The sequence below is a fragment of the Phocoena phocoena genome, chromosome 16, assembly GCF_963924675.1.
Source record: "Phocoena phocoena chromosome 16, mPhoPho1.1, whole genome shotgun sequence".
Classification (NCBI taxonomy): Eukaryota; Metazoa; Chordata; class Mammalia; order Artiodactyla; family Phocoenidae; genus Phocoena; species Phocoena phocoena.
This window is the reverse complement of record NC_089234.1, coordinates 64,111,906-64,125,479: the sequence shown is the minus strand read 5'-3', so window position 1 is coordinate 64,125,479 and position 13,574 is coordinate 64,111,906.

Sequence of the window (13,574 nt, the reverse complement as noted above, 5' to 3'; positions counted from 1 at the left end):
CTGTATGTCTTCTTTCAAGAAATGTCTATTTAGGTCTTCTGATCATTTTTCTTTTAACATCTTTATTGGAGTATAATTGCTTTACAATGGTGTGTTAGTTTTTGCTTTATAACAATGTGAATCAGTTATACATATACATATGTCCCCATAGCTCTTCCCTCTTGCATCTCCCTCCCTCCCACCCTCCCTATCACATTCTGATCATTTTTTGATTGGGTTCTTTTTTTGATATTGAGCCACATGAGCTGTTTGTAAATTTTGGAGATTTTTTTCATTTCAGTTATTTTATTGTAATTCTGTTTGTTCTTTAGTTCTTCTAGTTCTTTGTTAAACATTTCTTTTATCTTCTTGATCTATGCCTCCATTCTTTTTCCAAGAACTTAGATCATCTTTACTATCATTTCTCTGAATTCTTTTTCTGGTAGATTGCTTATCTCTGCTTCACTTAGTTGTTCATCTGGGGTTTTACCTTGTTCCTTCATCTGGGACATATTCCTCTGCCATCTCATTTTGTCTAACTTTCTGTGATTGCGGTTTCTATTCCACAGGCTGCAGGGTTGTAGTTCTTCTTGCTTTTGCTGTCTGCCTCCTGGATGAGGCTGTCTAAGAGGCTTGAGCAGGCTTCCTGGTGGGAGGCACTGCTTCCTGCCCACTGGTGGGTGTTGCTGGGTCTTGTCCCTCTGGTGGGAGGGGCCATATCAAGGGGTGTGTTTAGTGGACAGTTGTGTTCTCAGGAAGACTCTAAGCAGCCCGCCTGCTGAGGGTGGGGCTGTGTTCCTGCCTTATCACCTGATGCATCCCAGCACTGGAGCCCATAGGCTGTTAGGTGGGGCCAGGTCCTGGCAAGAAAAGGGTGGCCTCCAGGAGAGCTCAGGCCAATGAGTACTCCCCAGAACTACAGCTGCCAGTGTCCTTTTTTTTTAATTTAATTTTTTTTGTCCTTTTTTTTGAATTTTATTTTATTTATTTTTTTATACAGCAGGTTCTTATTAGTTATTTATTTTATACATATTAGTGTATAGATGTCAATCCCAATCGCCCAATTCACACCCCCCCACCACCACCACCAACTCTCCCACCACCACTTTCCCCGCTTGGTGTCCATATGTTTGTTCCCTACATCTGTGTCTCTATTTCTGCCTTGCAAACCGGTTCATCTGTACCATTTTTCTAGATTCCACATATATACGTTAATATACGATATTTGTTCTTCTCTTTCTGACTTACTTCACTCTGTATGACAGTCCCTAGGTCCATCCACATCTCTGCAAATGACCCAACTTCTTTCCTTTTTATGGCTGAGTAATATTCCATTGTATATATGTACCACATCTTTATCCAGTCATCTGTCAATAAGCATTTAGGTTGCTTCCATGACCTGGCTATTGTAAAGAGTGCTGCAGTGAACATTGTGGTGCATGTGTCTTTTTGAATTATGGTTTTCTCTGGGTATATGCCCAGTAGTGGGATTGCTGGGTCATATGGTAATTCTATTTTTAGTTTTTTAAGGAACCTCCATACCATTCTCCATAGTGGCTGTATCAATTTACATTCCCACCAATAGTGCAAGAGGGTTCCCTTTTCTCCACACCCTCTCCAGCATTCGTCATTTGTAGATTTTCTGATGATGCCCATTCTAACTGGAGTGAGGTGATACCTCTTTGTAGTTTTGTTTTGCATTTCTCTAATGATTAGTGATGTTGAGTAGCTTTTCATGTGCCTCTTGGCCATCTGTATGTCTTCTTTGGAGAAATGTCTATTTAGGTCTTCTGCCCAGTTTTTGATTGGGTTTTTTGTTTTTTTAATATTGAGCTGCATGAGCTGTTTATATATTTTGGAGATTAGTCCTTTGTCCATCGATTTGTTTGCAAATATTTTCTCCCATTCTGAGGGTTGTCTTTTCATCTTGCTTATAGTTTCCTATGCTGTGCAAAAGCTTTTAAGTTTCATTAGGTCCCATTTGTTTATTTTCATTTTTATTTCTATTTCTCTAGGAAATGAGTCAAAAAAGATCTTGCTGTGATTTAAGTCAAAGAGTGTTCTTCCTATGTTTTCCTCTAAGAGTTTTATTGTGTCCAGGCTTACATTTAGGTCTTTAATCCATTTTGAGTTTATTTTTGTGTATGGTGTTGGGGAGTGTTCTAACTTAATTCTTTTTTTTTTTTGTGGTACACGGGCCTCTCCCATTGCGGAGCACAGGCTCCGGATGTGCAGGCTCAGCAGCATGGCTCACGGGCCTAGCCGCTCCACGGCATGTGGGATCTTCCCGGACCGGGGCACAAACCCGCATCCCCTGCATCAGCAGGTGGACTCTCAACAACTGCGCCACCAGGGAAGCCCTAATTCTTTTACATGTGGCTGTCCAGTTTTCCCAGCACCACTTATTGAAGAGGCTGTCTTTTCTCCATTGTATATTCTCGCCTCCTTTATCAAAGATAAGTTGACCATATGTGCGTGGCTTTATCTCTGGGCTTTCTATCCTCTTCCATTGATCTATATTTCTGTTTTTGTGCCAGTGCCATATTGTCTTGATTACTGTAGCTTTGTAGTATAGTCTGAAGTCAGGGAGTCTGATTCCTTCAGCTCTGCTTTTTTCCCTCAAGATTGCTTTGGCTATTTCAGGTCTTTTGTGTCTCCATACAGATTTTAAGATTTTTTTTGTTCTAGTTCTATGAAAAATGCCATTGGTAATTTGATGGGATTGCATTGAATCTATAGATTGCTTTGGGTAGTATAGTCATTTTCATAATATTGATTCTTCCAATCCAAGAACATGGTGTATCTCTCCATCTGTTTGTGTCATCTTTGATTTCTTTCATCAGTGTCTTATAGTTTTTTGAGTACAGGTCTTTTATCTCCTTAGGTAGGTTTGTTCCTAGGTATTTTATTCTTTTTGTTGCAGTGGTGAATGGGATTGTTTCCTTAATTTCTCTTTCTGACCTTTTGTTGTTAGTGTATAGGTATGCAAGAGATTTCTGTGCATTAGTTTTGTATCCTGCAACTTTACCAAATTCATTGATTAGCTCTAGAAGTTTTCTGGTGGCATCTTTAGGATTATCTATGTATAGTGTCATGTCATCTGCAAATGGTGCCAGTTTTACTTCTTCTTTTCCAATTTGTATTCCTTTTATTTCTTTTTCTTCTCTGATTGCCCTGGCTAGGACTTCCAAAACTATGTTAAATAATTATGGCGGGAGCAGACATCCTTGTCTTGTTCCTGATCTTAGAGGAAACGCTTTCAGTTTTTCACCATTGAGAATGATGTTTACTGTAGGTTTGTTGTATACGGCCTTTATTATGTTGAGGTAGGTTCCCTCTATGCCCACTTTCTGGAGAGTTTTTATCATAAATGGGTGTTGAATTTTGTCAAAATCTTTTTCTGCATCTATTGAGATGACCATATGGTTCTTATTCTTCAATTTGTTAATATGGTGTATTACATTGATTGATTTGTTGCCACTGTCTTTGTCCCCACAGTGAGCTACAGCTGCCCCCAGCCTCTGCAGGAGACCCTCCAATACTAACAGGTAAGTCTGGCCCAGTCTCTTATGAGGTCATTGCTTTTTTCCCTGGGTTCTGGTGCACACGAAACCTTGTGTGTGCCCTTCAAGAGTGGAGTTTCTGTTTCCCCCAGTCCTGTGGAATTCCTGCGATCAAACCTCTTTGGTCTTCAAAGTCAAATTCTCTGGTGGCTCCTCCTCCCTTTGCGAGACCCTCAGGCTGGGGAGCCTGACGTGGGGCTCAGAACTTTCACTCCTATAGGAGAACTTCTGTGGTATAATTATTTTCCAGTTTGTGGGTCACCCACCCAGCAGGTATGGGATTTGATTTGTGATTGCACCCCTCCTACCATCTTGTTGTGGCTTCTTCTTTGTCTTTAGATATAGGGTATCTTTTTTGGTAGGTTCCTGTGTTTTTTTTGTCAATGGTTCAGTGGTTAGTTGTGATTTTGGTATTTTTGTGAGAGAACGTGAGCTCACGTACTTCTACTCTGTCATCTTGTTTCTGTCTCCCTTAATGCCTTCTTTTTTTTTTTTTGCGTTACTCAGGCCTCTCACTGCTGTGGCCTCTCCTGTTGTGGAGCACAGGCTCCAGACACACAGGCTCAGCTGCCATGGCTCACAGGCCCAGCCTCTCTGCGGCACGTGGGATCTTCCCAGACTGGGGCCTGAACCCGCCCTGCATTGGCAGGCGGACTCTCAACCACTGCGCCACCAGGGAAGCCCTCCCTTAATGCCTTTTAAAGTTTACCTGTAGGGACTTCCCTGGTGGCGCAGTGGTTAAGTATCCGCCTGCCAATGCAGGGGACACAGGTTCGATCCCTGGTCTGGGAAGATCCCACGGGCCACAGAGCAACTAAGCCCGTGCACCACAACTACTGAGCCTGTGCCCTAGAGCCCATGTGCTGTAACTACTGACGCCCACATGCCTAGAGCCTGTGCTCCATAAGAGAAGCCACCACAGTGAGAAGCCTGCACACCACAACGAAGAGTAGCCCCCACTTGCCACAACTAGAGAGGGCCCACACACAGCAATGAAGACCCAATGCAGCCAAAAAAATAAAATTAACTTAAATTAAAATAAAATAAAATAAAGTTTACCTGTAATAGATTTTCAGTTGGTAGATGATGATTCAGTTTCCCACATGTTGTTCTGACATGATTCTGTGGTTTAGAATGTTTCAGATACATATATCTAGGGTTCCAAAGAGAGATTTGGACCATTGAGAGATTTTTTTGTCAAATCATTAGCATATTCCAGATGGTAATTGGAGCTACTGAAATGGATTCTAAAGTGATTATTGATAGCTATATATTTATTGCCATTTTGTTTCTTGTTTTCTGGTTGTTCTTATAGCTCTTCTCTGTTCTTTTCTTGTTCTCTTGGTTTTATTTTCTGTGGTTTGATGATTTTCTTTTTTTTTTTAATTTTTTAATTTTATTTATTTTTATTTTTGGCTGCGTTGGGTCTTCATTGCTGCACGCAGCCTTTCTCTAGCTGTGGCGAGCGGTGGCTACTCTTCATTGCGGTGCACAGGCTTCTCATTGCAGTGGCTTCTCTTGTTGCAGAGCCTGGCTTCTAGGCATGCTGGCTTCAGTAGTTGTGGTGTGTGGGCTTCAGTAGTTGTGGCTCATGGGCTCTAGAGCGCAGGCTCAGTAGTTGTGGCGCACGGGCTTAGTTGCTCCACAGCATGTGGGATCTTCCCGGACCAGGGCTCAAACCCATGTCCCCTGCATTGGCAGGCAGATTGTTAACCACTGCACCACCAGGGAAGCCCTGATGATTTTCTACAGTAGTATGCTTGTGATCCTTTCACTCTAGTTTTTGTGTATCTATTGTAGGTTTTGTTTTGTTTTGTTTTTTGGCCACAGCATGTGCCTTGTGGGATCTTAGTTCCCTGACCAGGGATTGAACCCAGGCCCTTGGCATCGAAAGCGCAGAGTCCTAACCATGGACCGACCACCAGGGAAGTCCCCCTATTGCAGATTTTTCATTTATTGTTACCATGAGGTTCATATATGTTGACCTGTAACCATATCTATTACTTGTTTTAAACTGGTAGTCGCTTAAGTTCAAACACATTCTTTAAAAATCTATATTTTTTACTCCCCTGCCCCATGTTTTGTGTTTTTGATGTCATATTTTACATCTTCATGTTTATCCCTTAACTGTTTGTTGTAGTTACAGTTGATTTTACAATTTTTTTTTGTTTTAATCTTGGTATTAGCTTATTTAAGTGGTTGATCCTCAGCCTGTATTATATATTTGCCTTTACTATTGGGATTTTTCCTTTCCAGTAGATTCTTACTCCTTGTTGAAGACTTTTCTTTTGCACTTAGAGAAGACTCTTTAACATTTCTTTTAGGGTTGGTTTAGTATTTGTGAACTCTTTTTTTTTTTTTGCGGTACGCAGGCCTCTCCCGTTGTGACCTCTCCCGTCGCGGAGCACAGGCTCTGAACGCGCAGGCTCAGTGGCCATGGCTCACGGGCCCAGCTGCTCCACAGCATGTGGGATCTTCCCAGACCAGGGCACGAATCCGTGTCCCCTGCATCAGCAGGTGGACTCTCAACCACTGCGCCACCAGGGAAGCCCTCGTGAACTCTTTTAATTTTTGCTTTTCAGGGAAGTTGTTTATCTCTCCTTCAATTGTACATGATAATCTTGCTGGATAAGGTTGTAGGTTTTTCCCTTTCAGCACTTTAAATAAAATCATGCCACTCTATTCTGGCCTGCAAAGTTTCTGCAGAGGAATCAGCTGATAGCCTAGTGGGGGTTCCCTTGTACATGACTCTTTGTTCTCTTTCTGCCTTTAGAATTCTCTCTTTCTCCTTCTCTTTTGCCATTTTTAATTATGATATGTTTTGGTGTGGGTCTGTTTGGGTTCATCTTGTTTGGAATCCCTTCTGCCTCCTGTACCTAGATATCTGTTTCCTTCTTTAATTTTGGGAAGTTTTCAGCCATAATTTCATCAAGCACATTTTCAACCCCTTACTCTCTTCTGCTTCTGGGAACCCTATAATGCGAATGCTGATATGTTTGATGTTGTTCTACAGGTCCCTTTAACCAGTCTCATTTTTAAAATTTGTTTTTCTTTTTGCTGTTCTGATTGGGTGATTTCCATCATAAGTTGCCTTCCAGATCATTTATGCATTCTTCTTTATCACCTACTCAGCTGTAAATTCCTTCTCTTGTGTTTTTCATTTCAGTTATTGTATTCTTCAGTTCTTTTTAAAAATATTTATTTGTTTGTTTGTTTATTTATTTACTTATTTTTGGCTGCATTGGGTCTTAGTTGTGTATAAGGATCTTTCATTGCGGCACATGGGCTTCTCTCTCATTGTGGTGCACAGGCTCCAGAGTGCAGGGGCTCAGTAGTTGCGGCACACGGGCTCTCTAGTTGTGGTGTGCAGCCTCAGTAGTTGCAGCGCGTGGGCTTAGTTGCCTCATGGCACATGGGATCTTAGTTCCCCGACCAGGGATTGAACCTGCATCCCCTTGGAAGGCAGATTCTTAACCACTGGGCCACCAGGTAAGTCCCCCTGTATTCTTCAGTTCTGATTGATTTTTTTTTTCTAGTTCCTTGTTAAAATTCTCACTGTGTTCATCTACTCTTTTCCCTATTGTGTTAGCATTCTTATTACTAATGCTTTGAATGCTTTATCTGGTAAATTATTTACCTCTGTTTCATTAGTTGTTTGTTCAGGGTTTTTCTCTTGTTCTTTCATTTGAAACAAATTCTCCTGTCTTCTCATTTTGCTTGACTTTCTCTGTCCCTATGAAATTAGGTGAAACATTTACTTATCCAGGTCTTAAAGGAGTGTCCTTGTGTGAGAGCATCCCTATACAGTTTGCATGTGCCCAGTGGCCTTGGTGGGAGAGCTGTATCTGACATGATTGTGAGTCACATCTTCCTCCACGGTGTCCTGGCAGCTATCATCTTGGTGGGAGGTGGGTTTAGAGATGGAGGGGCTAGAGCCAGGGCAAGGTGTGAGTTGGGGCTCCTCCTCTGCTCAGTGGCCAGCACCAGCCTACTGGGGGTGGGGGCAGGTCTCAAGTTGTTGGAACAAAAGCCCTGAGGGTTGGGTCCATGTTTGTTTTTTCCCCTCTAAATGTGTGCTCTCCACCCTCCCAGCATTGGTACCCTCACCCCAGAGGGGAGCAGTGCTGGAGCAAGAGGGACTGAGCAGGTGCTTGGTTTGGGTTGTGGCATGAGCTAGAGTGGTCCTGGCACCAGTCAGACCACTCCCTAGCTGCTGCCACCCCAAGTGCCAGCAATGTCTGTCCTCACCTGGCTCAGTTGCTGCTTGGGCCTGAATCAGCTCTGTCCCCTACCACTGCATACTCTCCTTGCCTGTGACAGTCCTTGTCCTAAAGTGGAGCTGCATCATGGAACTAGTGGGGCTGGAGCTGGTGCTTGACTCAGCCTGGGTCATGCACTGTCGGTCGCAGGAAACAGGCCAGTGTCCCAGGCAGTTCCATTCTGTTTCCTCTGCCTTGTTTCAAGAGTAAACAAGTGTGTGCACACTGTTCACAAGCAGAGTCTAGGTTTCTTACAGTCCTGCTATAGTCCCACTGGTTTTCTAACCAGCTAAGGGGACTCATCCTTCCAGTGTCGTACCCCAGGGTGGGGTGCCCAGTATTTGGTTTGAACTGCTCACTCTCTGGGGAGGATCTCTGAGTATATATAATCCCCCTCCTCTTCTATGTCCCTTCCCAGGCATGCAGGCCCCAACCTGATTGCTTCTTTTTCCCTCCTCTCCAATTCCATGTGGATCTTCCTTACAGCCTTGGTTTTACAGGAATCTTTCTGTCTGTCTCCAGTTTGATTTTAGTGAGAATTGCTCCACATGCAGATTTAAAAAAAATATTTATTTATTTACTTATTTTGGCTGTGCCAGGTCTTAGTTGCTGCATGTGGGATCTTTGTTGTGGCATGCAGGATCTTTAGTTGCGGCATGAGGACTTCTTAGTTGTGGCATGCGGACTCAGTTGTGGCATGCATGCAGGATCCAGTTCCCCCCAGGGAACCAGGGATTGAACCAGGGATCAAACCCGGGCCCCCTGCATTCGGAGTGTGGAGTCTCATGCACTGGACCATCAGGGAAGTCCCTAGATGTATTTTTGATGTATTTGCAGAGGGAGGTGAACTCCAAGTCCTCCTACTCTGCCATGTTTATCTCCTCCTGGACTATATTTCAATGCTGATCATTGTCTGTTTGCCCTCAGTTCCATTCTGTCACCCTGAATGATACAATTTCCCAGGCTTCCTTGTGTATAGCCACATGACTGTAGGCCAGAGTTTCTCAACTGTGCACTTGACATTTTGGCTGGGTAATTCTTTGTTGTGAGGGGTTGTCCTCTTCACTGTAGAATGTTTAATAGTATCACTGGCCTCTATCTGCTGAATGTCAGTAGTACATCCTCCCTCTGAGCTGTGACAACCAAAAATGTCTCCAGATTGCCAAATATCCCCTGGAGGAAAGGGGGTCAAAATCACTCCAGCTGAGAACCATTGGTCTCGATCTTTATATTGCTGGTGGAAGGCAGGCTACATTACCAAACTGTCTGTTTGATTTGGTTTGGAAGTCCCACACAGCTTCCCAAATGGTGTTTGATAAGGTACAGAATACTAAATTCTGTAGGGAAGTATAACACTTATAACCTAATAAAAAAGACAAAAGAACACGTGAAGCTGTGAAAGAATAACATCTGCTAAACTTGTGGTTATATGTAGGAAATTTAAAAAGAAGCAATGTAAGACAGGAAAGTCAGCCAATGGCTCAGGCCTCACAGGGTGGGAAGGGCTTTTTGAGGCCACCAGAACCCAGAGCCTAGCCCTCAGGTTGTAGTTTCAAAAAATGATTACTCTTTTGCTTTTAAATTATATTTTTTAAAAGTGTTCATTTTAATACATATTATGGCAAGAAACATTTTTTGAGGTGTCTTCAACCCTGCCAATAATTCCCACCCACTTCATCATGGATGTTAAAACGTTAGCATTTTGATATGTAATTTTCCATACTTCTTCCAAGCCTCTACAGCCATATTTGTATATAGGTTTCTATATAGGTATATAGGGGTTTTAAAATAATAAAAAGGTATATTTATTAAATAATAAAAAAGGATCATAATATACACATTTTTGTGCAACTTACTTTTGTCCCTCCCAGTGTATCATATAAACAGTCCTCAAGAACAACAGTTATAGATCTTTTTAATGGTTGCATAATATGCCATAGTATGTATACATCATAATTTGATCAACAGATTTTCTGTTGAAGACATTGGGATTGTTTCTGGACTTTTTTCCCAACAACGTTAATGCCATAATAAACATTCTTGTGTTCATAGCCTTACATATTCACACTTTTATTTCTTTAAGCTAAGTGAGATTTTGAATTGAAATGTATAGGTATATGTATGGTATTTATAATATTAATAAATATTTCCAGATTACTTTCCAACACTATGACAATAATGTATTATAGTATCAGTTCCCCCATATCCTGGTAAGCAATAGATGGTAAAAATAAAATTTGTTTTGTTTTTGTGTGTTTGAGGAGTGAAAAATGGAACCTCATTGTTTTACTTGCATATTACTGTCTACAAATAGATTTGAACATATTTACAGTTTTTATATAGTAAAATGTATCTATTTTAAATGTTTCCTGTCTCAGTTAAAAAGGTTTTTCTTGATGCAAAGTTATATAATATTCTAAAATGTCTTATAATATTTTTATTGTATTTTTTCCTTTAGATCTTCAGTCTACCTGGAATTTATTTTTGTATCTAGTGTAAGGTAGGAATCTGTATTTGTATTTTTTCACAATAATAATCATTCTGTCAATATCATTTTAGTACAAAAAGAGTTGATACTAACTCCCCTACTAATTGTAGTCATGTGAGACATATCAAGGGTATAAGGCCAATTTATTTGTTTATTTAAATAGAATTGTGAAGTCAGCCAGAATATTAATGTTGGCTCTTTGAACATTTTGTCCCAAGTAGAAAATTCCATATGGGAAACCAAATTACTGTTGAAGTCTGCTTAGAAAGCTGAGGACTAGGGGAGTTCCCTGGTGGTCTAGTGGTTAGGATTCTGCGCTTTCACTGCCGTGGCCTGGGTTCAATCCCTGGTTGGGGAAGTGAGATCCCACAAGCTGTGTGGCTTGGCCAAAAGATTAAAATAAAAAACAAAACAAAACAAAAAAAGAGAAAGCTGAGGACTAGAAAACAAGTTAAAAATCTTAGTGACTAGTGTCTGACGTCTATGACAGTCTTTGGTATAATACAAAATATTTTGTTTTTGTCCCCTGTTCCAAACAACAGAACTCCTAACACCCTTGTAGTTTCCTGAGTGATAGGAGCATCATTTATTATTCATAAGAAGGCCCTTCCAGCACTCCTGAGTTTATGCTAATGAGGTAGCTTAAGGTAGGCCTTAGGGTGGGACCCCCAATATAGCTTTGAGATGGGCAGGTCACCAGAAAGACCAAGTGATTAGAGGATGGGAACTTTTCAGCTCTACTCCTGACCTCCAGAGTGAGAGGCAGGGTGTGCTAGAGATTAAGTTCTATAAAAACTCTTGAACAAAGAGATTCAGAGAGCTTCCAAGCTGGTGAACACAATGAAGTGCTGGGAGGGTAGGCACCCCAACTCCACGTGAAAAGCCCCTTTGCTCAGGACCTTTGTGGACTTTGCCTTTGTACCTCTTCATCTGGCTGTTCATGTGTATCCTTTGTAAGGATACAAAAGTTACCTTTACTTTGTAATTATAAGTGGTGTGTCTTATTGAGTTTATTGAGTTCTGTGAGCCACTCTAGGAAATTATTGAACTTTAGGAGAGTGTCATGGGAACTCCCAATTCATAGCCAGTTGGTCAGAAGTCCAGGAGGTCTAGGACTTGTGACTGGCATCTGAAGTGGGGGCAGTCCTGTGAGACTAAGACCTTGAGCTGTGGGGTGTTCACCAACTCCCAGTATTCAGTGTCAAAAATGAGTTGAATTGTTGAACACCCAGTTATTGTCTGGAGAATCAGAGATTTGGTTGTTGGTGTTGGAAGACACCTCATAGCCCAATGCACCAATGTTCATCCTGTCAACCAAGGTACCAGAAATCTCATATTGTATGTTTCACTAACTTTCTCACGTGAACTGTGCTGGCTACAAACCAAATTTCCTTGCCTTGCCTTTTTTTCTTTTTTAATTTTTCTTAAAGCATCCATGCTTCCCATCACCCTTCATTAAATAATTGTTTTCCTATGTGCCAAGATTCCTTTATGTTCTTCATTTATTCTTTCATTCAATAAATATATGTGATAAATATATGTGCCAGTTCTCTACTAGACAGCTGACAATACAGAGGTGAACCTGATGAACAAAATTCCTGCTATAGTTGGGGGAGACAGTCAATAAAACACACAGAGAAAAATAAGTTAACAAATAAAATAGGGAATGTGCTCTCTAATCATTAGAGTCTAATGTACTGAATAAGGAGTAGAGAGGACTTGTTCTAGGGAAGGAGGCACAGGCAGAAAAGTATGACAAATACGTGGCAGGCACGTATGTATTTTAAATGCTTCCAGAGTTATTTTGCATGTATAGAAGCAAATACATACATTTGGTCTCCTTTCCACACACTCCCTTTTATTTTTTCACAAATAGCACTATACTGTACACACTGTTCTACATTTTGCACTATGCAACTTGGAGATCATTCCATATGAGAACTTGAAGAGCTTCCTCATTTTAAAAAAGTGGCTTTGTAATATGAAAAGCTCAATTTAGAGAATAGTAATGCTAAAAATATTTACAAGAAGGTCAACACCAGATTAACGGGAGTTTGAAAAACTGAATGTGAATTTGCCAGGTTTAGGGGCTAAGAATGACCTGAATTCCACGCAAGTAGTTTTCAACTACTGGTAAGGCCATAACTCTAGTTAGGAGGGTTCATTTTGTTTTAGAATACAATTTCTGTCTCTCATTTATCCTACCGGCCATGTGTGCCCCATCTGACCTTTCAGTACAGTAGTAATCACAGTGATCACACAGCATTTAATAAACACCATCAAGTGTCTTTTATGCACAACATATATAAATGAATGAATGAAATAATAGGATGTCCATAAGCTTACAAATGTCTTTTTCAAAAAATCTGGGACTTCTCTTTCTATTTTGATAGGATACTGACTCTCATTTTATATATTACATCCTACCAACATAGCTGAGAATCAATTTATGAAATATTTTGTGAGATAAGATAGATGAAGTAGGGAGGAAACAGGGCCAAGTATGTCAGCCAGGAAGGGTGAGGTGCCTATGTAGTTAGGAACTGGAAAGAGTGTAGGAGCGAAGAAAAGACAACAGGATTTGCTGACTGATTCAGTAGAGGGCATCAATCTGAAGGAACACTTCAATGATTTCAAGGCTTCTAGGATGAAGGAGATCATCACTTTCAGAAATGAAGCAACCAGTTGTAAGGAGAGATTCTCAGTTTAATTTGAGGTACAAAGACTTTTGGCTTTAGATGGGACCCCAGAGTTACATTTTCAAAATTAGAACTTTTTTTTTTTTAAGTAAGAAACACCGTAGATTGGTTTCTTAAGTTCAAACAGTAATTGCCATGGTATAGACAGAACCCACTTTAAGCTTAAGGACTGATAATACTATAAACTCACAGAGGTCCCTTAAGTGGATAGAAGTGCCATGTCCAGAGGCAGAGATGCCTGCCAAGTTTGGCTCTGGATTTGCCATGTATTATATGAGTCCTTACTTAAGGCTAGATGTGGAGTGACAGAGTCCTGGAAATTTCAGGAAAAGTGGAAAGTAGAGGGCCTTCAAGTAGGAAAGTAATATTTTTTAGCTATTACGTACCCTTCACTTTACATCTGGCTATCTTATTTCTCATCACAACCCTACAAAAAAGGTATTAGCATTTTAGAGATGAAGACATTGGGTTTAGAAAAGCTAAATAAAGTGCTCACGCTAGAAGGGAAGGACCTCAAATTCTAACCCAAATCCAGATGTTTATAGGGGCCAAGTCATGCTCAGTCCAGTTCTCCTCATAACGCCCC